At 37.9% G+C, this 24,122-nt stretch overlaps 2 protein-coding genes across 3 annotated transcripts in view; one reads left to right on the top strand and one right to left on the bottom strand.

The window, feature by feature from the left end:
* Window positions 1–24,122, top strand: part of Prestin (prestin) — a 66,218-nt gene that overhangs the window by 14,465 nt on the left and 27,631 nt on the right. The gene's annotated exons all lie outside the window — the stretch shown is intronic.
* The window catches only part of LOC135710738 (uncharacterized), an 88,751-nt gene continuing 84,342 nt past the window's right edge, over window positions 19,714–24,122 (bottom strand). Inside the window, exon 2 of the mRNA XM_065233404.1 lies at window positions 19,714–19,753. The gene's annotated coding sequence lies outside the window, so the exon portion shown is untranslated. The remainder of the gene's footprint in view (window positions 19,754–24,122) is intronic.

The following is a 24,122-nucleotide window of genomic DNA, read 5'->3' as shown; positions in this document are numbered from 1 at the left end:
GCAAACGAATATGATTTACGAAAAGCGGATCCATATTTTCTCCTATAAAGGCACAAACCAATTGAGATTACGAAAAGTTCAGTCATATTTTCGCTTATAAAGAAAGAAATTAAATTAGATTACGATAAACGAAGTCAAATGTTCTCCTGTGATGGCGCAAACGAATTTAAATTACGAAATGCGGGTGCTTCAAAATAGTTTTGATTTAAAAAAATGCAAATTAATTTGGATTACGGAAAAAGAGTCTTATTTTATCCTAAAAAGGTGCAAATTAATTTGGATTACAAAAACTGGAGTCACATTTTTTCCTATAAAGGTGCAAATTAATTTGAATTACGAAAAGTGGAGTCACATTTTAAAGGTGCAAATAAAATTTGGATTACGAAAAAATGTGCAAATCAAATAGCATTACTAAAGGCAGAGTCACATTTTATTCTATTTATAAAGGTGTAAATTAAATTTGGATATCGAAAAGGGTGCAAATTAATTCGGTTTATAAAGGCTTAGTCACATTTTCTCCTATAAAGTCGGGTGATTATAACCCGAACAAAGTAAACAAACATGGCCAAAACTAATGCCACTTAGCTTTGATTACTTAATCTCGATCATTTCGGCACCACTGCACCACACACTTAGAAATACCTAATCTTACACGTGAGGGAATCCATCTTTGACATAAAGGATGAAACGTAAACAAACATGTCATGTAAAATAAAGTGCTCCGAGACTGAACAGTTCGAAAGTACCCTGATGAATGTGGGCGTCTTACTGGAATACCTGAATAATGAGAAAGAGAGAAGGATTAGTAATTTCCATTTAATTCCACTACCTTATTTGCTTACCCTTGACAGATACGCGTATTTCGTCTACAATGTGCAGACTTCTTCAGTGTCTTGTAGTCGAGTATTAGTACAAGACACTGAAGAAGTCTGCACATTGTAGACGAAATACGCGTATGTGTCAAGGATAAGCAAATAAGGTAATGGAATTAAATGGAAATTACTAATCCTTCGAAAGTACGTTTGATTTAGCTGAATTTTGCGTCTATTATGACTCAATTTTATTTAAAATTGACGCTAGTATATGTCAGTCTCAGAGCACCTAAATTTACATCAATTTTTCTAAGTGTGCAGCTCTGCAATAAGCTTTATTGTGGTCTCGACTGAAAGCGTTTGCTTGCTGAGATTCAGCAAAACATTTTCCGCGACTCACCCATCAAGCAGATTAAGCAGCAGAAAAGCTTAAACAGTAAAAAAAAATCAGCTGTATAAGCCAATTTTTGCCTGCATAAGCTGTTCTGCAGCCAAACATTGTTAAAGGGTGTCCACGATGAAATTGCCACACACAAAATTGATTCGCAAAATTCGAGTTTTCATCCGATTGCCATCAAATTTTCAGGGATTGAGAAATAACTATTAAACTTCATTTTACCATTTTACTCGTATTTTATTTACAGTCCATACGCAAATGCCCGCACCTTGGCCTTAACCCCGGCCATAAGATTCTGCACAACCTTTGAATCAACCGTTTTTTGCATGTAAACCCATACTTTCTTCAGTTCCTCGACTGTCTTCACTACCTTAGGTCGTTTAAGAAGGTGCTGCTTCATAATCGCCCAGTAATTCTCGATGGGGCGGAGCTCCGGAGTGTTGGGAGGGTTGAACATTTTCGGCACGAAATTGACCTTATTGTCCGCATACCACTTCAGCACGTCCTTGGAGTAGTGGCATGAGGCCAAATCCGGCCAGAAGATTGTTGGGACGTTGTGGGCCTTCAGGAGAGAAAGCAGCCGCTTCTGGAGGCACTCTTTTATGTACACCTGTCCGTTCATCGTGTCCTGGGTCACGAAAGGTGCACTCCGCTTCCCGCACGTGCAGATGGCTTGCCAAACCAGGAATTTCTTTGCAAATTTGGACATCTTCTGAGTGCGGACATGCTCCGGAACGCTGAACTTATCCTTGGCCGTGAAAAACAGGTTGCCGGGGATCTGTTTGAAGTCGGCCTTCACATATGTTTCGTCGTCCATGATGCAGCATTCAACTTTCGTCAGCATGTTGAGGTACAACTTCGTGGCACGGGTTTTGGCGGACTTGTTCTGCTTCTCGTCGCGATTAGGGGCCTTTTGTACCTTGAACGTTCGAAACCCAGCCTTAGTTTTGGCCTTCTGGACAAAACTTCGGCTTAGGTGCAGCTTCTTAGCCACATCCCTAACGGAGGCGTTCGGATTTCGGTTGAAGGCCCCAACTACGCGGTTGTGATTTTTGGTGTTGTACGGAATACTTTTTCCTTCACTTCTGGGCTTCCGATCGGTGGTCAACCGTTCCTCGAACCGCTTAATCACTCGCGACACCGTGGAATTCGCGATTCCCAACGTTTTAGCGATGGAGCGATGCGAGAGATCCTTGTTCTCGTGATGAATGCGCAAGATTTTATCACGCACGAGCTGTTCTTTCGACTCAATTTCCGCGAGTTTTGATCACAGGACTTTAAAACTTGCAGGATGTAAATAATGTACTATGAACTAAATCCACCCAAATTTTCATTAAATTCTACCAAACGGTTAAAAAGTTAGAGCAATTTCATAGTGTGGCAATTTCATCGTGGACACCCTTTAATTAATCATATTGTCCGGCCATTTTCCACAGAGATGGCGCTGTGCCACTGCACAGTGGAACGAACCAATTGTAATTGTGCATTTTTTTAATTGCGTTTAAATTTGTGCTTTAACGAAGAAGTTTATTGGACTAAAATAGTCTTTCGTTTTGTTCCATTAGGGTGAGGATGTATCCACATATTAGGGTGATACAAAACTTACTTTTTTAAATATTCATTACATGAGTTAGTGTCTGCACAAAAATGTAGATCACTTTAAAACAAGCTACTTTGCTGAAAACATCATTTTCTTATCTCTTAACGTTGACGAGATATGACGCATTGTTTGTGGAAAGCCATTAAAAACCGTTTTTCTCCAATATTTCTTAATACAATCATTTTATTGCTTTAAAATGCTCTACAAAGTTTATCAATGTATCAAAGTTCACATTTTTGTCGAGTATTGTGTATCGCTATGATGCATATTTGAAATGTTATCAAAGCTTTTTATTTAAATTTAGACACTTTTCCAACAAGTATATCTTGAACTGAGGCAAGTTGTGGCAGATCAGTCAACTTTCATGGGAAAATACTAACTTTTGGCTACAATATACACAACACTTTTTTATGAGATCTTCGGAGGAACATTGCAATAGGAGTTCTAACAAATGTCATCATTGGTGGTAATTGAAAACCTCCTCCGCTTATAAAAATATGAATGATCTTTAATCATTGACATTTCCAAATTAAAGGATAATCCGAGGGATAATCCTTCATTTTTGGGAAACGTGATTATCTTAGGGGTTGTCGTTGAATCAAATTGACACTAAAGAAGAGGGTGACTAGGTGAGCTTATGTTCGCGCTTCATCCGAAAATTCGTAAAATTTGTTTTTTATTTTAGTCCAATAAACTTCTTGGAAGACATTTCCCTTCTTAAAGCACAAATTTACACGCGATTAAAAAAAAACATGATTTCAATAGGTTCGCTCCACTGTTAGGAAGTGATAAAAAATAAATTGAGAAAAATGGGTGCAAACCTTCATATCGCGCGTTCTCATTGACTTCGTTCAGTAGCTTATTAACTCAATTATCCTACCACCAAACGCATAATTGACTTGTTAACTCTGAAATCATGGATTTATTTGAAGTTTTCTGCTCGATAGGCCCAAAATGGACGATTAGGCCGAAGTAGTTCTCTACCCTACCCAGGCATGGAAAATCATTACATTCATTTCGTGCATCCATTTACATTCATTTGCTTCTATCTTTTGTCATCAACAGCATTCCGCAAAATGATGTTAAGAGCTTTCGTAGGTTTTGTTATTAGCTGCAACTTTTGCCCATAACTCAAATCTGTATCTCTTATGTATCACGAATTAGAGCCTACTGGTACCTCTATATATGCATTTCGATTAACATCTGAAGTCCCTCCTTTTTTACATATTCTATACAAAAGCTACACGAGCAAAGTCTGAGATCAAAATGAAAACTAAATTTGATGTTGTGATTACTCAGGTTGCTGTCGTTGTGGTCGTTTTAACGGTTAAAATATCATAATTGAGAGCAAATAAATCTTCCTGTGACATCACATTGAAAACAAATTCTGCTATCAGTGAGAGCAAAGTGAAAACTCAATTTGATGTTCATTTTTCCAGTTGATAACAAAATTAGTATTCAATTTGATGTTCTGCTAAGGCAATGAAAACAAAACTGCAGCAACAAATGTTTGAAGAGCAAATGTACAGCAAAACGAAAACAACATTTGCTATCAAATTTATCAATCGCGTAAACTGAAATCAAATTATGCTTTCGATTTGCTATGATTTTGATGCTGGACTTTGCTCGGGTACTTTCTGCCCCGCCCAATTCATAGAATACGGCGCCAGATCCTGTCAGGGCGGGGTTGAGAAAGTATTTTTTGTGCAGAATATGTAAAAAAGGAGGGACTTCGGATTTTAATCTAAATGTTTATATAGAGGTACCAGACATGATTTGCACTGCACTGTCCTCTGTGAACAATTAACGGAATATCCCGAGCAAAGTGTGAGATCAAATTGAAATCTAAATTTGATGTTGTGATTTCGCTGATAATGATTACTCAGGTTGCTGTCGTTTTGGTCGTTTTAACGGTTAAAATATCAAAATTGAGAGCAAAAAAATCTTCCTGTGACATCACATTGAAAACTATTTCTGCTATCAGTGAGAGCAAACTAAAAACTCACTTTGATATCAATTTTTCCTATTGATAACAAAACACGTAATCAATTTGATGTTATGCTAAGGCAATGAAAACAAACCCGCAACAACATATTTCTGGAGAGCAAATGTACAGCAACATGAAAACAAAATTTGATATCAAATTTTTCAATTGCGTAAACTGAAATCAAATTATTATTTCAGTTTGATGTTGATATCAAAAATTGATTTCAATTTGCTGTCATTTTGATGCTGGACTTTGCTCGGGTATAGATTATGCATAGTTTCTGATAGATGTCACCGCAACCAACAGCAGTGACATCTAATGAAAAATGAATGCAGAAGCTTGACAAAATGGTTAATTTGTCAATTCACGATCTTATCTCTGGTTTTTGCAATTTTTCCCCATCCCCATCATTTTCCATAATTTCCGTCCTACTAAGCACAACCCACGCTTTACTTCTCTTTTCTGAACGGGTTTGAACAAAAGATGGAATATTTCTGTCAAAGATGACTTCTAAATGTATTCACCTTTCCATACGTACCGTTGGATGTGATAAAGAGTCACAAGTTGTTGAGTATTGCTAAAAATTCAATACTGCTGCTTGATTCTAAATTCGTTCTACGAGTTTCAATTCCGTCCTAACGCATTGAAACGCCATTAGATTTTCTTCGTCCTACGGATAAACGTAGAAAAAAGGAATTCGTTCGGAGCACTTCTTTTGGTTTTGAGAACAATGAGTGTAAATATTCATACAATACGCTCTAATAAGATTAATGTTTTAGCTAATCAACTAACGCATCGGAACAAACCTATTATTGATAGGTGCACGGTGAAATCATTGATATAATTGATCTTTTCTGATCGATAGAACGCAAATGGGCGATTACGACGAAGTACCGCTCAACCCTATTATAATATATTTGTAATTGTGTGTGCAGTGCATGAGCTGGGGCACATTTTCATTCTTTTAAAAAGTTAGTTAGGGTCTCCACATTCCAAAATCGTTTCAGTTTAAAATATTCTGTCGGGGAAAAATTTAGTTATTCAATTTTATCATAATTTCCCATACAAATAATAGGTTATGGTTCCTAAGAGCCGAATTCTCCTCATATAAAAATGCACTAAAAATGTCTTCCGGCAGAATATTTTAAATCCATCCGATTTAGGAATGTTAGCACCCAAACTAACATTTGGTGAAGAAAAATCGGATGTAAAGGGTGATACGGTCAAAATTTGGTCAAGGGAAAACGCGTGTAAATCAGTGAAATCGTTTATTAAAAAATCAAATTAAATTTCTTTTTCAAGTTCAATTAGTATAAAATTCAGGAAAAATATTCAGTTAGGCTTCCGCTTTTCCAAATCCGAATTGCCGGGCCTTACGCTTGACCCCTGCCATCAGATTTTGTACAGCCACCTTGTCCACCTTCTTCGCCGCAGAAAGCCAGTTTGCCTTGAACTGCTGCTCGCCCTTAGCAGTTTTTTTGGTCTTCTTTAGGTTCCGCTTGACAATAGCCCAGTATTTCTCAATTGGGCGGAGCTCTGGCGTGTTGGGAGGGTTCTTGTCCTTGGGAACCACCTGCACGTTGTTGGCGGCGTACCACTCCATGGCCTTTTTACCGTAATGGCAAGATGCCAAATCCGGCCAAAACAGTACGGAACAACCGTGTTTCTTCAGGAAAGGCAGCAGACGTTTATTCAAACACTCTTTCACGTAAATTTCTTTGTTGACAGTCCCGGAAGCTATGAAAATGCTGCTTTTCAAGCTACAGGTACAGATGGCTTGCCAAACCAGATATTTCTTTGCGAACTTTGACAGTTTCATGTGCTTGAAAACATCTGCTACCTTTCCCCTTCCTTTTGCCGTATAAAACTCCTGTCCCGGAAGCTGCTTGTAGTCGGCTTTGACGTAGGTTTCGTCGTCCATTACCACGCAGTCAAACTTCGTCAGCATCGTCGTGTACAGCCTCCGGGATCGCGCTTTGGCCGTCGTATTTTGTTTATCATCGCGATTTGGAGTTACTACCTTCTTGTAAGTCGATAGTCCGGCTCGTTTTTTGGCTCGATGCACGGTTGTAGACGATACACCCAGCTTATTTGCGGCATCTCGGAGAGAGAGGTTAGGGTTTCGCTTGAAACTACCGGCAACTCTCTTTGTCGTCTCAGCGGCTTCCGGTTTTCGATTTCCCCCCGATCCAGACTTCCTGGCTGTCGACAAACGTTCCCCAAACACTTTAATTACATTCGTAACGGTTGATTTGGCAACTTTTAGCGATTTTGCCAACTTTGCGTGCGAGTAGCTCGGATTTTCGCGATGCGCGAGCAAAATTTTGATACGCTGCTCTTCTTGCTTGGACGGCATTTTGACAACTGAAGAGTGAATTCCAAAATCAAAATAGGAGCAACATTCTACACACACACACCTTCAAAATGAGGGGTGTTCAGGTTTTTTAAATGCAAAATTGAAAGAAATACGTCAAGTTGATATTGACCAAATTTTGACCGTATCACCCTTTACATGAAAGTTGATTAATCTGTAACTTCGGACAAGGCGTGTGGCGTTTTGCTGCAGCAAATTTTTCACCATGCTTTCATATCTGAGTTGTATCGATGATGTAGTAAGTTATGCTTATGGATGAAGTAGTATGCATAACAAAAGTATGCCATAGAACAACAATTGGCGTAGCTAATGAGAGTGCCTGGTCCCTTCCAGAATGATCCAGGCTCCCTCCGGATTTTTGGAGATTCTAATACCGACTATTTAAATTAAATAAATCTTCAATAAAATCAGCAGCTATGCCATTTTTATTTCAAAAAATGCTCATAATCTCGAAAACTGTAGATCTTGTAGAAAAGTTTCTCAAAATGGCAATCATTAAAGGGATGCCGCAGACACAATTCTTCTATAATGCTTTATTAAAAAGGTATTAGCAGTGCCGCCCTGGTTACCGAATTCCTTAATAATTTGATGTCACAGCTTCCATAATGCATCCTTGAGGAGCTATTGATTGATACTGCGTTTTTGGTAGGTGGACGCCTTACGTCTCCTAGGCTTAACGCAATGAATTATTATGCGCCGTTCGCGATGAATAATGAACCAAGCACTTTGCATCTTCATGAAGATAAAAGCAAACAGACATAACACTCGCAAGTTGTTCATAGAACAAGCATTAAACTTTCAATTTAAAAGTATCGTAGGTGGTAGTACCATAGAGGTAACTCTAAGACCACTGGGTCCCGAAGAAAATCATTATTATTTTTGGCTCACTCAGTACCAGAACAACGGTCCCAAGCAGTCCCAAGCTATTTCACTCACCCCTGCATGTTCTGCATGAATCCACACACCCCTGATGTTATCTGTCAAACTTTCATAGCGAATCAAAACAAACATAGTGTAGTAATAGAATTTCAACTAGAATAGGGTACGTTAATCGTTTGCTTGGGACCAATAGGCTACTAAAGTGGTGAGCCAATTTAAAATCGTTAGTTTCGTATTGATTGTTGGTAGTACCATAGAGGGAACTCTAAAAACAGAAGGTCCCGAAGAAACGAGCTCAACTTTTTGGCTCAGCTCTGGTACTATCTTCGGTCCCAAGCTAATCGATTCACCCCTCAAAACATAAGAAAATCCACTAACCCCTCATTTTATCTGTCAAACTTTCATAGCGAATCAAAAAAAAAATCATAGTGTAGTACTGGAATTTATACTAGAATGGGGTACGTTTTTCGATTTGCTTGGGACCAATAGGCTTGTCTAGTAGTGAGCCAATTTAAAATCTTTAGTTTTGTATTGATTGTTGGTAGTACCACCACATGAGGCGCGCAAAGTCAATTCCCTTGCGTTTGACGTTTACACACTACCGCTATCTGTTCAGCTTACTGCCCCCCAAAGTGTACTCAATATGTGGCGTTAATGTTTTAGCGGCGATGTTTTAAAGTGAGAAATATTCAGTGTGTTATGTCTGTTTGTCTGTGATAAAAGTATGGGAAGAACGAAGAGGAGTACTCATCTTGCGAAGGACGAAAAAATGCCGAAGACCAAGAAGCACGAAATTTTAAGGAGTTCTGACCAGAATTATAATATGATTTTGAGATGAAGTTCGAAGGGATTCTTACATAAATATCAATGGATTTTTGGTAGCAGAAAACAAGTTCCAGAGGAATTGTGGAAAAAAAAACTTCAAAGGAGAATTGCTTGCTGATTCTGAGTTAAATTGCATGGAGATCGTGATGAGAATAGCAGGTGTAATTTAATGCACATTCCGACAGTTCTGATGAAAATTCGAGAAGAATTACAAACAGAGTTTAAAGAGTGTTCAGAAGATAATTTTCGTTGAATACTGAGGAAGATTCATTGAATCTAGATGTATAATGTATTTTATAGCAGCGCCCCTAATGGTTGGTTTTGGAATGTTTTGTCAGCAGATTGTTTTTATAGAACTCCTCTTGCAGTGCTGAAAGCAGGGTTGTCAAATCATTTTCGGAATGATGAAATTTTATGATTGATTCTTGAGCGCTCACTCTTTTCACACAAGCTTCGTGATAAAATGGTGAGCTAGTTTCAAACTGAATCAATTTATTTTGATCACATCGCATTGTACCCAAAAAGGGTGTACCGTTTAAAATCCTTACACACAAAATTCTTTCTCGAAATTCGAGTTTTTATACGATTATCATAAAATTTTCAGGGAGTAAAATAAACAATTAAAGTTAGTTTTGGCGTCATTAATTTAATTTATTTCGCCTTTATATACGAATGCGCGAACTTTGGTCATAACCGAAGCGAAAATGAGTTGAGGCTAGACAGCAGCGCTCTTTTATATCTTTTAAGGTTTTAGCAGAAAGATGTGCAACCAAGTGGTACTCGATTATGACGACTGGGTTTGGGAAGAACGTTTATTTCATGAAAACAGTGATAAAATCATAACTTTTTATTTGTACATTGGACAATGCCTGACATTACCAATCTTTCAATAGTTTCTTGTTGAAAATCATCAGTCGGAATCATTGAAAAATAGAAATATTTCTGATCGATTGGTGATACAATTATTGAAATCGGTCCAGGAGCAGCTGAGTTATTAATGTTCAAAATCTTCCATAATTTTGTTACATACCCCATTTACGGTTTTCACAAGGTGTACCCCCATACAGAAATCAAAGACGTAGTCCTACGTCAAAAACTTAAAATTATATTTGGGTTAAGCTTATATTTGGGTGGTTTTTAAACAATGTTTAAAGTGCAATTGTAATGTGCAATTTAACTACTTTGCTGGTTAAGTAATTTTAAAACATTTGAAACCTGTTCTAGTCACGCTACCTTCACCAGAATATTTTGAAATGACAGCACGTTTTCATAATCAAACAGTTCCATGAGCAAAAAGATAGCCAATCGATATTGATCGCTCAACAACGTCAGAGTTAGAGCTTCCATCCCGGGATGTCCCGTGATGAAAATCCCGGGATTAATACATTTCCCGGGATTTCCGAATCCCGGGAAATTTATTTAAAAATCCCGGGATCGCGTGTACCCCGGGATTTTTTAATTTGAGACTCTTTTACCACTATAAATCTTTCTTGGAATATCTGTAGTAGAATTTGAATCCAGAACTTTCACATCTTATGAAATATATCTCTTCCCTTCGTTTGCCATTCATTCTGATTTTTCGAAAGAATTGCACACAGACATCACTTTTTGTATATGATCGTTGTACAAGAAGCACTCGTGAAAAATACGATCTAGCAGTGAAAAAAACCGTGAACATTTTGATGCAATCAGGTTGAGCGTCGTGAGATGACCATCATTCATAGTTGATCAAAAACCATTGGAATGCATTGTTAAGATGGTTTGAAGTACGTAGTACTAGTCTCAACTGATGAAAAGACTCAGTATTTGCAGTTTATAGAGTCACCGACTTCTATCTTGGCTTCCATAGCTCTCCCTGGCTGTCATTCGTTACGTTGAAAGGCATGCATTACCTTTACCCGTTAGTATGTAAGTATTTTGCCTAAAGCACGGCAAAATAGTTTTTATAAATACATTCATGAGAGAATTCATCCACCATAATCATCATAATCTGCACGGACTATTGTGAAATTTGGCTGACAAACATAATATCACGTCCCATTAGGGAACTTCTTAGATGTCAAGAGACATTCATTTGATTTCAGATAACTTCATGGAAATTCGTGGAACCTCGTAAAACTTCAGGGATCATCATAAATCTTCAGGATACTTCGTAGAATGTTAAACAACTTCGTGGACGATGATTACGGAACATCGCATGAATTATTTAAAATTCGTACAAGTACAACAAGCTGGGCAGAAATTCAGTTGTACCTATCGAAAAATTCAAAGATGTAAGCTATGGAAAAATCTTTGAAATACTGGGAACTTCGAAGAAGTTGACGAAAAATCCCAGGATTTCGTAGAATATTCTACATATTCAGGGAACTTTATATAGGCTTTGAGTCAGTGATGGCATAATCCTCACTCAAATGATTTTGTTTCGCTCTCAAGGGCTCCCAATATCACGCATGATATTGGAATAAAATATCAAGCATGATATTGTTTTCACAAGCTCCTTTGATATTGCGAGACTATTCAGAACATGTAAAATTGCAGCCACGAGTTGACTTACCACAAAAATGATTCCTTTGCACATCGTTTTCTTAGAAAGAGAAAGCATAGTTTGCTATCTTTCTTTACGCTTCACAGATGGCAGACACGAAGTTACTGCTGCCAGCAGTGATGGAAGTTTCGTTTCGTGTTCGGATGTACAGCAAAAATCTTGAAGCTCAAACTCAACACAGTTTGGTGAGAATTGTAGCCGGGGATTTTTTTTTAGCATGATATCATAGCAACCGAATCACAGCTTGTAATATCATGGGCTGTTGTTTGCGTGTTGAGTTTTTGGTTTACGATACTCAAATGAGATTATGCACATTGGTGAGATAAGATTTTTTGATATTTTCACAACACTGCTTTGAGTTCATGGAACTGAGTTTAAGTTCAAGAACCTTCTTGAAAGTACACGAATCTTCGTAGAACTGATATTCATGGATTTGTGATGATATCTCTGGATATTATTCAAGACTTTCCAACTTAATCAAGTAATGTTCAGAATATATGCAAGTGTTCAAAAATTCAAAAGACTTCTTGTAGACATCCTTCCCAGACGGAATGTGATTAGAGAGTATTTAACAGCTGGTTGGAGATTTAAAGACCTGTGGATATTTTTCAAGACTTCAGGTCAATCAATTATTATTCTTAAGATATTCAACTGTTCGTAAAACTCAAATAACGTCTCTAGATAGTCTCTCAAGATTACTGGTTGGTTAGATATTAGTAAATTCAGGTTGATCAGGAAATCTGAAGATCTTAAACTGGTCAAACATTCAATCGGCTCTCCCAAGATGGCAGATCGGTTAGGAAGTACTTAAAAGATCTCCAGCTGATCGAAGATTTCAATTAAGTCCTCTGGATATTTTTCAGGGCTTCAGGTTGATCAAGTACTCACAGCAAAAAAATAATTTTGATATCACGTCAAAGTGGATGCACTACAATCATGTCGAAAATATGGTGTAATATTACTTGCTAAAAAGGACAAAATTATCATTAATACAATGCATGAACTGACATTACCCTGCTTTTACTGCATTTGTTTCATTCAAAGTGTTTTTTATGTTACTTCATACGCGAAGTTAACGATTTTCAGAGTTGGTTGGAAATGCTAACATGAAGCTTTAGTGTGATGATTTATTAGCTAGAGAATGATCTTTAGAAGAGGGTAGGTGGATAGTTCCGTTAGAGTACGGCAGTATGAAAATTGAATAGAAGTTGAAAATGAGCGAAGGGCCATTAAAGCGACAACAAGAGGGACGCACATTTTTGCCTGTGGACTTGGAGACATACTTCAAGTCCCCGCGTACATCGTACGGGCTAGGCAAAAATGTGCGTCTATCTTGTAAACTGTCGCTTTAATGGCCCTTCGCTCATTTTCAACTTCTATTCAATTTTCATACTGCCGTACTCTAACGGAACTATACACCTACCCTCTTCTAAAGATCATTCTCTAGCTAATAAATCATCACACTAAAGCTTCATGTTAGCATTTCCAACCAACTCTGCATTTGTTTATTTATGTGGTCATAAAAATTACATGAAATTTTCGACATGATTGTAGTGCATCCACTTTGATGTGATATCAAAATTATTTTTTTGCTGTGCTATTGTGAAGATATTCTCCCAAAACTGAACGTTGATCAGGAAGTATTCTATATATCTCCAGCTAATCGAATATTTCCGTGAAGTCCTTTGAATATTCTATTGGATCAAGTTTTATTCTGAAATATCCGATTTTGGCTACATTATTCATATTCAACATATTCAGGAAGAAGCTTAAAATATGAAATCGAAAACTTTAAAATCCATCGGAAGTCTGCTTTAGCTTCCGCGTGTCTTGAAACAACTTCACATATCATGAAATGTCTTCAAAATATCTGCATGAAAAAAATACCTTCACAGAATTTTAAATGTCTTCAAAATGAAGACATGTTGTTAAATCTGGTGTCCCTAGTATTGAAGAAATCTCCTTTTTTTTAATCATTCTTCAAAGGAGATGAAACATAGATTTCAGAACATCGTTTAAAGAAATTACGATCATACGAATATTAACACAATTTACTATCTTTATTGACTTTCCGGGATCCCGGGATTTCCCGGGATATCAAATAAATATTTCCCGAATACCGGGATAGTGGAAACCACCGGGAAATGGAAGCTCTAGTCAGAGTCCATCAAAAAAGAAACTCGGTTGCTATCGTTCGAGATTGCATGTGCCTCCCTGAAAATTACGTCGCCATCGTATTAAAAATTCAAGTAAAAATCAACTTTCAACGGTTATTAACAGCTTTCGTGAAGAAACCATTCCTAATATTTGATAGTTGCCAAGTGGGACAGGAAGAATAAAAACGGAATTAACCATAAGGAGGGAAATCAACTGAATTTAGGAGGGAGAACAAACTACACAATCAATAGACACTAATTCACAAACTTTTTGTAGCACAGTTGAAAGGTTAAAGTTTTCGAAGTCTATTTTTAGCTCTGCTGCTGTAATAAGCTGGTGAGTTGTGCTTATTTTGGATAATTAATTGATCCGAACCTATCAGCTGCCAACAGTCCCACAGGATATTGAACGATTCAAACCCGAACCAAACGACGGGGATAACACTCAATTTGCTTGCATACAGTGTATCTCAAAATTGAGCGTACATCTGACCGTAAATTTTAGAAAAACAGATAGGGGAAATACCGTCCCAATGACGCGTTCATCTAGATAAAATTGATAAATAGCAGATTTTTAGCGATAGGCCCAATCTTAGATCCATAGCCCCTAGATTTGTAAATGTTTGGCTGCTGGCTCGTGTATCGGTTATCGGTATAGAAGTAAGCCATGCCCACAAAGAATATTCCCAGAGATGGTGCTGGTTCCTTGGTATAAGAGAAGAGAGAAAATCAATTATTTTTAATAATTACAAACAATAATCAAGCATTCACGTGGCTAACTGCATATTGCTGGTAATTATCTACCATTTTTAAAACTATTACATTAAAATTTACTTGTTAATCAACTGTAAAATCAATAAAACAGTTCATTTCCATTCACTTTACTTTCAACCTTACTACCAAGAGAGTAAGCTACTTTGTCTCTCACACTATTCTCTCTCTCACACACGAGCTCAATCCCGTGATGCCACATATACAGACTTATCTGTAATCATACAGATTTTTCTCAATAATTTGAGATCATATATTTTTAGGAAATATACAGATTTTACAGATTTTTCAAATGAGTAGAAAATGTTTTTCTTGTTTTATTATATTTATTCTGCTAATAATCTTTTTTTTTTCATTTTGAGCAACTTAAATTCCCTTGTGGAGCACCAAACCCGAATGAAATTTTCACTAATTAAATTATTATTGTATTACCTATCATCGATAGTTTTTAAATAGTTTTAATAGCCTGAAGGCCAACCAGGCGGTAGACCTCCGAATTTCGCGTCCATGGAGGACTGTTTAGGATCATCCTAAGGATCTTGTTCTGGATCCTTTGGAGTTTAAGGTGATGGCATTTGGCGCAACTCTCCCAGATTGGGATACCGTACTCGATTACGGGAAGGGTGATTTGCTTGTAGACAGCAAGCTTGTTTTTCAGGGACAGAGTGGAGCTCCTGTTGATGAGCGGATAGAGGGATCTCATCAGGATGTTGCATTGTGTTTTCGTTTTGTCGACGTGTTCCCTGAAAAGCAGCTTGCTGTCGAGTATAAGACTGAGGTAGACTACCCTATTTAAGTTGATCTTATTATTCTCAGACGGAACAAGTTTTGGAGATTTGGAATGAGGAAATATATTACACGTTTTGGAGGTCAGCGCTCCGATGACCGTACTCTAATAGATGATGGATGTGTCATCTGCGAACAGGGACAACGATCCACCGTCAGGGAGAGCCGGCATATCGGAGGTTGAACAAGATAGGTGTTTGAAAAATTGTCCATTCAGGTGTACGCTCAATTTTGCGAGACACTGTATGTGAAGGTGGTTTCTCTCTCTCTCTCTAACATGTACATACTTGTTATCAGACCCGTGCCCTTTTGACTAAGCACATGCGGCGATAAGGGATCCTCCCTGGACGAGTCAGACGTGCAACACCCTCGTAAATTATTACCGAATAGCCTTTGTTTCTTCTTCTACCCGGTGCTATCAATAACCGATCCGGTTTGTCATTGATGTTGGGTCACCCAAAACCAAAATGTTTGTGTGAGTGTCCAGTACTGCTACTGATAGCGAAAAAGAGTGACAAATGTTTACTCTGGATTATTCCGGTTCAAAGCGAACGGTAATTAGCACTTTGTCGCATAAATAGCGTCTATTACTAGTATCGACGATGATAACCGAATGACAGGCAGTCCGGAGCCTTGAAATTCAAAACAAGATTTTTTATTCATGTTTATCTATCTTTACGATGTGCTCATCGATTACCTTCAGATTTACCTTCTTTCTGAAATTCGGTCGATAACGCACTGATGATGGGGCTTATCAATGGAATACAGTATCATAACAATTTGGTAAATCCTACGTGGAGTAATTGCATAATGTTCAAAAAACAGCTTTGGTCACTATCGCTAAATGAAAATGATATGCAAAGGCTGCCATGACATTTGTCAGCGTCCGTGCAGTCAGTGATGAAGATGTGCATTAGACTGCTGCAAAATTTGAATTTTTTGCTCCACAGTGCTCAAAACGGTTCCAAATCGGGTCTTGATTAGTATCCCAAAATTTGAACTTAGTAAGAAACTGACTTGACACAACTTGGAAGTTTTATGGAAATAACTATGGGAAATCTCAACTTTTTGTAACTACCATGTAACCTTTCGTTTGGAGATTGTTGGGTCCAATTCGTTGCCGTGAAACACGTCTCACAAAATTTTGTTATTTGTCATAAGTGCACTGAAAAAATAAAATCATATCATATTGAGCGTAGCTTGCTTAGTTATCCAAAGTCTTCACTCCAACAATATTGTATTCTAATTTGGAAGGGATCTGGATGAAACTTATCCGCGTTGGGATGAAATTCAAGTGCTGAGATTTCATTCAGTGCAAACATGAAAAATCAAATTGTTATAATAACATTTTTTCTGTAAAATTGCCAACCTTGTAGATAATTAGATTGCTTTTTGTAGGAATTATATTTTTAATGTTATGACTCTTGGACAAATTTTGTGTAGGTCTCATCATTTTTAGTACAAAAGTTGAAATAGTTTTACCCCTTATTCAAATGGTAGCCTACAATTTGTTCTAGTAAAATAAGTATGCAAAGTTGCTTAAGTAGATGGCATCTTTACACCCACAATGTTTCATTAGAATGTGAGAGGTTGCTGCCAATCACTGGTAGAGTTGGCGAGAAATCCGTCAAATGCAAAATATAGCCTACAATAACGAAAAAAACACTCTGCAAACTCAGAAAACACAACTCGAAACTCCAAAGTAGCCCTTTGAAACGTCAAAATACTAAATAAAAAAGGCCTTTTTTTGATTTGGTGATGAACTAGCTCAGAAGTGGCTAAAAATCACCCTAATTTAATGTTCAAACAAAAGCTAAAACTGGCCTCACAATAGCTCTAATGCCCAAAATGGCTTCAAAACACTAACATGGCCTAGAATAGCTTAAGAAATAAAATTGGTAAATACTGATAATTTTCCACATCAATATGGGTATTTTTTTAACGTGTGGAAGCCGGAAATCGATACTTGACGCCATTTTAAATCCAAGACGGCGGCTTTCGATTTCAGAAAAAGTGTCAAATACACATCAATAGGAGTATTTTCAGAAAGGATACAACGCGTAGATGCTGAAAATTGATTTCCATCGTCATTTTTAGATCCAATATGGCTGCCATCAAGTTTCAGAAAAGTATCAAACACCCTACAATATGGGTATTTTCAGAACGGGGACGTCGCGTGAGTGAGTCGCTATCCGACGCTATTTTGGAATCCAATATGGTGGCCTTCGGGTTTCAGAGAAAGTGCCAAATACCCTACAATATGGATATTTTCAGAACGGGACTGTGCGTAGACGCCGTAAATTGATATCTGATAAAATGGCAATCCAATATGGCGGCTATTGGGTTTCAGAAAAAGTGTCAAATACCCTACAATATGAGTATTTTCAGAACTGGGGACGACGCGTAAATGCCGAAAATCGATATTCAACGCCATTTTGGAATCCAAGTGGCGGTCATCGGGTTTCAGAAAAGTGTCAATACCCTACAATATGGGTATTTTTGGAACGAGGACAGCGCGTAGATGCCGAAAATCGATATATTACGCCATTTTGGAATCCAAGTGGTGGCCATCGGGTTTCAGAAAAAAAAGTGTCAAATACCCTACAATACGGAACGGAGACGACGCGTAGATGCCGAACATCGATATCCGACGTCATTTTGGAATCCACGATAGCGGACATCGGGTTTCAGAAAAAGTGTCAATACCCTGTCATTTGTAGGGTATTTGACCCTTTTTCTGAAACCGGAAGCTACTATCTTGAATTTTAAGATGGCGTCGGACATCGATTTCTGGCCCCTAGATGTCACCCCGATTCCAATAATATTCATATTGATGGATATTTGACAGTATATCACACTTTTTTCTGAACTAAAGCTGCCAACTGAGATTTTTAAAATTGCGTCGGACATTGGTTTTTGGCATCTTGAAGTTACTGGGATCTCAAAAATATCCATATTGATGGGTATTTGACAGTACAGTGCTTTCCAGATTTTGTCTACCTCCGATTTTGTCAGTCTGCAGATTTTTCTAAACTTTTAAATTTTTAAACATGAATACTCAAACTTCGCACTTCAAGTTTGTTAGTGGAGGTGGGGGTAAAATTGGAATACGGGGTAAAGTGAAAAAATAACGATTAAAGTACCTATTAATTCAAATTCAATCAATTCAACATGTCTTTCAACCGTTGTACCTTTTACATTTGAATTCATTTACATTAATATAATTTGAATGATTCGGTTTAAAAGGTCAATTCTCGTGCAACACGAGAAAAGGGCCAATCATTGTTGATCGATTCTCTTCATCGATTTTCTCTTTCGCGAATAACCCAACTGCAAATGAAATTTCCTTCGAGTGTGTTGTTCCAGGCGCAAGCTACTATGCTGCGAGCTTAACGAGAAATTCATTTATGTAGCCGTGGTAAACCAAAGAGAAAGTCGATGAAGAGAATCGATCAACGACGATAGGCCCTTTTCAAATGTTACGAGATAATTGTCCATTTAACAATCTGTTCCCCTACTAGGAATTATTAGTTTTGTATTGCTGTTTGCTGGAAATAAAAAAAAAAAAGATCATTGCATATTTCAAAAAATGCAATATGCATTAAAGTTTTGATTTACTTTCAATTTTCAACAGATTTTGTCTTAGACAATTCTGGACTTCAACGGAGGCAAATAACATCGACAATTGAAAAGGGCGATGCTTCAGCGCAATCAGCCCTATCAGCTTTTGTTTTGGCCATCCACGCAGCTTTCTCGGTAACTTTTTTTTAATATGACCAGCAGCATTTATTCTCGTAGTACTCAAAGACTTATTGATATAAACTAATATTTTAATTTTGTCGAACCTCTTAACGGAATCCCTTTATGAAAAGCTTTATGAGTGTATGGTTCCTTTTAACTGACATAATCCCAAGCCATCGAAACTTCCTCAAACTGCAGAATGCGTGTCGATTCATAGTTGACATGGCTGGTTCTCAGCAATGCAATGACCCATTGTTATGAATCAGCCACCAATCGAAAGATATGGCTATCTTATTTTATTCTGAATAGATAGAAACCCAATTGGATGTGTAGTTGGCAAGCCGGAACGGAAAAACCTGGAAAAGTCCCGAGTAAAATGCGTGTCGATTCATGTTCACATGACTGGTTCTCGGCAATTTGGTCATCACATCTTAAGATTGAGCCACTACTTGAAAGGTATGACTATCTACTTTCAATCGGAACAGACAAGGAACCGATTGGAGTTGTGGATGGCCAATCGGAACGATAAAACCCGTGAAAGGTGGCTCTGTGGAAATTCGGATTCACCGGGAAAATGGTCAATTCTTGAAAGTAGACCTAGAGATCCGCATTTTTTTCTAACTTGCATATAATCATTAGCATAGAGGAAATACGACATCAACATATCGATTCTGCTACCGGGTGGCCAGAATACGGTCCTTTGGATATCCGGAATCACCCGGAAAATAGTCAATTCTTAAAAGAAGTTCTAGAGATCCGTCATTTTTTTTGAAAATGTGAAGAACCCTTAGTTGAGAAGATATATCTCAGTGGCATATTGATTTGGTCCCCCGGTGGTTATTGAACACCCTTCTGGATATCTGGATTCATCGGGAAAGTGCTATTCTTAAAAGTAGTCCTAGAGATTCACGATTTTTTTCTAAAATGCATACAATCTTGAGATTCTGCACTGGATCGCCAGAAAACGATTCTCAAGATATCTGAAATCACCGGAAAAGTAGTCATGGAAGTGGATCTAGAGCTCTGCGATTTTTTTAGAAAATGAAAAAAGCCCTTAGTTGAACAAATATATATCAGCAGAGTGATGGAAATCAAGCGAGCATGATCCGATTTCCAGTTTGTCGTAAACTGTACAGATCGTCATCTGTACAAACTACGACCAACGATTAGTCCTCTTCCACATTGAAAATACGTTGTTGCGTAGGCAACTCACAGATAACAAATACATTGTTAGACTGAGTCAAGCTCAGAGAAGTGAGTTACCCTTTTCGCTCATTATATCCACAAATCGCAACATGTCCTTATTTCACGAGACGAGAGTGAGTGTCTCTCTGTGAGTAGCATTCTTTGGCAGTTTGGAGTTACAGAGCAATAGCGAATTTGTTTATTCCCAGGTTGGTACCAGTTCTAACCCAGTGCAAACCCGAACTTTTTTCAGCGCGAAAGTCGACCCGTGTCAGGTTATAAAACAAACGATCTAACTGACGTTTGCTAGAAAACAAGCCGACCCTAACTTGATACCCAATCCAGGTTGGAACGGTATAATAATTCGTAATAAACAAATTCGCTATAAGCAAGCATCAGCAGATAGGTGCTGACCATCGGTAGGGGAGAACAGTCTATTATGCACCCCGGGGTAAAATGGCGCCGTTTTCGTTGCTTTCCCATTACTAATTCTGGAAATATCATGTGCAAGGATGTTAGTTCAAGCACTGAACTAGCAATGCTGATTGTTAAATTCACACGGTGAACTGTTCCTTTCTTTTTCACTCCACCGAAAGGACCAATGCCGCCAAGCAAATACATTCACATACTGAAAAAAAGCAAAAAAAAAAATCACGATCATTATGGCAATGATCATGATCTGATCACGGTTGTTCATCAGTTGTACATAATCCGAACAACTTCTTGTACTCAGCTGTACGCATTGTGATCTTTAGTTTGTAGCTTGTACTCACAACAAGCCTTGCGTAGTATAAGTAATGTATCGTGAGTGCACACAGCAATGATGTTGTTATCGTCTTGCTCTCTTGAGATCTTGGTAACTCACTGTTCGAAATGCTCTCTGCGTATTAGTGTTAAGAGTCAGAGTTCATCGTTAGCTTATGATGATGCCAAAAAATCTTGTAGCAGGTGTGTGCGTATTCATTGATCGCTAGAAGCGATTTTTTTGACATCACTGATCAGTGTTCAGTGCTCGGAGCACTATATTCATTCAATCCCCCAGTAGTCATAAAGTGCGCTTTTGGATATCCAGTTTCACCGGCGAAATGTAATCCTAGTGATACGCGATTTTTCTAAATTGCATGCAATAGTTAGCATAGAGGAAATATGCCATCACCATATTGATTATGCTACCGAGTGGCCAGAAATGAGGATTTCCGGAATCACCGTAAAAGTGGTCATAGAACCCTGCGATTTTTTACAAATTGCACAGCGCCTTGTGTAAAGTGGAGAAATCTCAGCACCATTTTAATTCAAACACCTAGTAGCCATAGAACACCCTTCCGAATTTACAGATTCTTCGTAAAAGTCGTCAGTTTTTGAACGTGTGTCCTGAGCATAATTGATATGGTAGTCACCTTAAACATTCGGATTCCTCTGAAAAGTAGTAATTTTCTGAATCTGGTCCTGAGTTTTATTTTTCCCTCTGTTCGGGACCTAACACCACTGCGACCAGTAATTTGAGCTGAAGTATATCCCGTGTCCTTAGTTTAATGCATGTCATATTACTCCATCACTATTGAGAAATGATGAAGTATTCGATTTTTTTACAGGTGTCATTCTTGCATTTATCGCAAGGATCCGACTCGAATTTTTTGGCTTTAAATGATCTTTATTTCTTGAATTTGTGTGGTTTACATGTATAACTTATCAAGTGACACCGTCTTTTCAACTTTAGTTTTTTTGAAATTTTAATTATTATTAATTACAGTTCCTAGTCCTATCAGGCCTGTTTTAAGAATGACCACCTTGGTGGGATTGGTTTGTTTTAATTTTGAAAAAGGAGACTACTTATAACTACTATTTACAACTACAACTATCCTACAACTACTATATACACCTTATCTACTATATACAAATTGCTTATCAAAGCATGTTCTGATAAATTACATTTTTGTGCAAATTTAGTCTTAATTTCGTTAATTCTGGAATTTATTTAGGCAATGCCTGCCTCTTCGTGTAAATTTGTTATTCTAGTGTCGAAAGGACGATCACTCGAGTAGCACACTTCCACTAGAATAAGTTGCAGCAACTTGTTTATGACTGAAATAAGTCGTATAGAAGTTTCCACAACCGATTAGAGACAAGCGTGCTACTAGGGCAAGTACCATCCTCAGCACTCTATTCTGAGCGACCTGGATTTTGTTCCTGTGAGTCTTTGCACATGATTCCCACACCGGAGTTGCGTAGAGGATCGCAGGTGCTATGATTTGTTTGTAGACAGCCAGTTTGTTCACCCTTGAGAGGCGGGATCTGCGGCAAATCAGCGGATACAGACACCTAACCGAGGCAGAACACTTGACTACAGTTTTCTCTACATGCGAACGGAAGAGGAGCTTTTCATCGAACAACATCCCGAGATAGGTTACTTCGGCAGACCACTCAACCCTTGTACCATCCATGATTACAGTACAAAAGGGAGCCCGTTTCAGTTTGGGCGATTGCCGATGGACGAACATGATCGTTTGAGTTCAGCAAAGGCGGTAAGGCATCGTTGAAGTTATCCGACTCTAATTGAAAGGTCCCGCTCTTTATACCCTTCGGAGTGTTGAAACATCCTCCAAAGGCGCGCCCCTTTGTCAGTCAAAATTGGATTCCTTAGCAACAAAATTAAGGAATGACACCGATAATGACCATGCATCAGAACCCTAGTCTTAACCACTTCAAACTAGGGAGCAATTAATGGAAGATTAGGAATCACATAGATGAAGACTAACTAACTAATTTTTTTTTCTTTTTTCAAGATCATCCTCGGTGGACAAAGGCGAGTCTTGTCACTATTAACAAGGCATACAAAGTAACAAGGACTAGCATGTGTTCCTTGAATTACTGAAAAATCCTGTTCCCCTAGTTTGAACACCGTACACCGTTATAATTACCTATCTTTTACCAGATACACGTATTTCGTCTACTACTTGCGGACTTCAGCAATGCCAAGTTTATTTATTTATTTATTTATTTATTCATTCTGCAATCAATCAAATCGTAGACTACAAATTAACATTTCTACCTATCATTGCATAACAGTCCCATATGAATAGGAAATAAAGCAATAATGGGACTGATATGCGATTATGGGCAGATTAGGTCTTATTTTCTATGACTTCGCAGGGTTCTGAAATATATTTTTAATTCTTTGACAGTATTTCCCACTTTTTCTTAAATCGGAAACTACCATCTTGGATTTCAAAATGGCGTCGGATATTGATTTTTAGCTTCTATACAACATCCCGATTTCAAAAACATCTAAATTGATGGATATTTGATAATATTTCCCACATTTTCTGAAATCGGGAACCGCCATTTTGGATTTATAAATGACGTTGAATTTCGGTTTCCGGTCTCTAGAAGTCATTCCGATTACAAAAAAAAAACCATATTGTTGGATATTTGACAGTATTTCGCAGTTTTTATGAAACCGGATACCTCCAACTTGGGTTTCAAAATTGCGTCGGAGATCAATTTTCGGCCTCTAGACAACACCCCGATTTTAAAAAATAACACATAACACTCGCAAGCTGTTCGTCGAACAAGCATTTAACGGTAAATTTAAAAGTATCGTAGTTGATAGTACCACCACCTGCGGTGCGTATAGTCAATTCTCTTAAGTTTGACGTTTACACACTACCACCATCTGTTCAGCGCACTACCCACCATTGAGTACTCAACAGATGGCGGTAATTTTTAAGCGACGATGATTTACAGTGAGAAATATTCAATGTGTTGTGTCTGTTTGTCTGTGAACTAATCTTCTCCCTTTTTGTATCATGATACATAGCTCCTACAACACAGCTTGCTCCGGCTGGTAGAAGACAACGACCAAGCCGGCAAGCTGCTTCACATATCAATATATTGACAAACATGGTATTGTCAATTTTCCTTACAATATTATCAATACATAACTAATGACAATATTATTGACAACACGCTAAAGCGCTCGTTATACGAGTCAATATATTGACAGTACATTGACACACTGACAATATTATTGAAAAGGTAATATTGTTGACGATGGATTGATGAAG

The sequence above is a fragment of the Ochlerotatus camptorhynchus genome, unplaced genomic scaffold (genome assembly GCF_037179485.1).
Source record: "Ochlerotatus camptorhynchus isolate MF236.1 unplaced genomic scaffold, CSIRO-AGI_Acam_v1.1 ptg000401l, whole genome shotgun sequence".
NCBI lineage: Eukaryota > Metazoa > Arthropoda > Insecta > Diptera > Culicidae > Ochlerotatus > Ochlerotatus camptorhynchus.
This window is presented reverse-complemented; position numbering and strand designations above follow the sequence as displayed.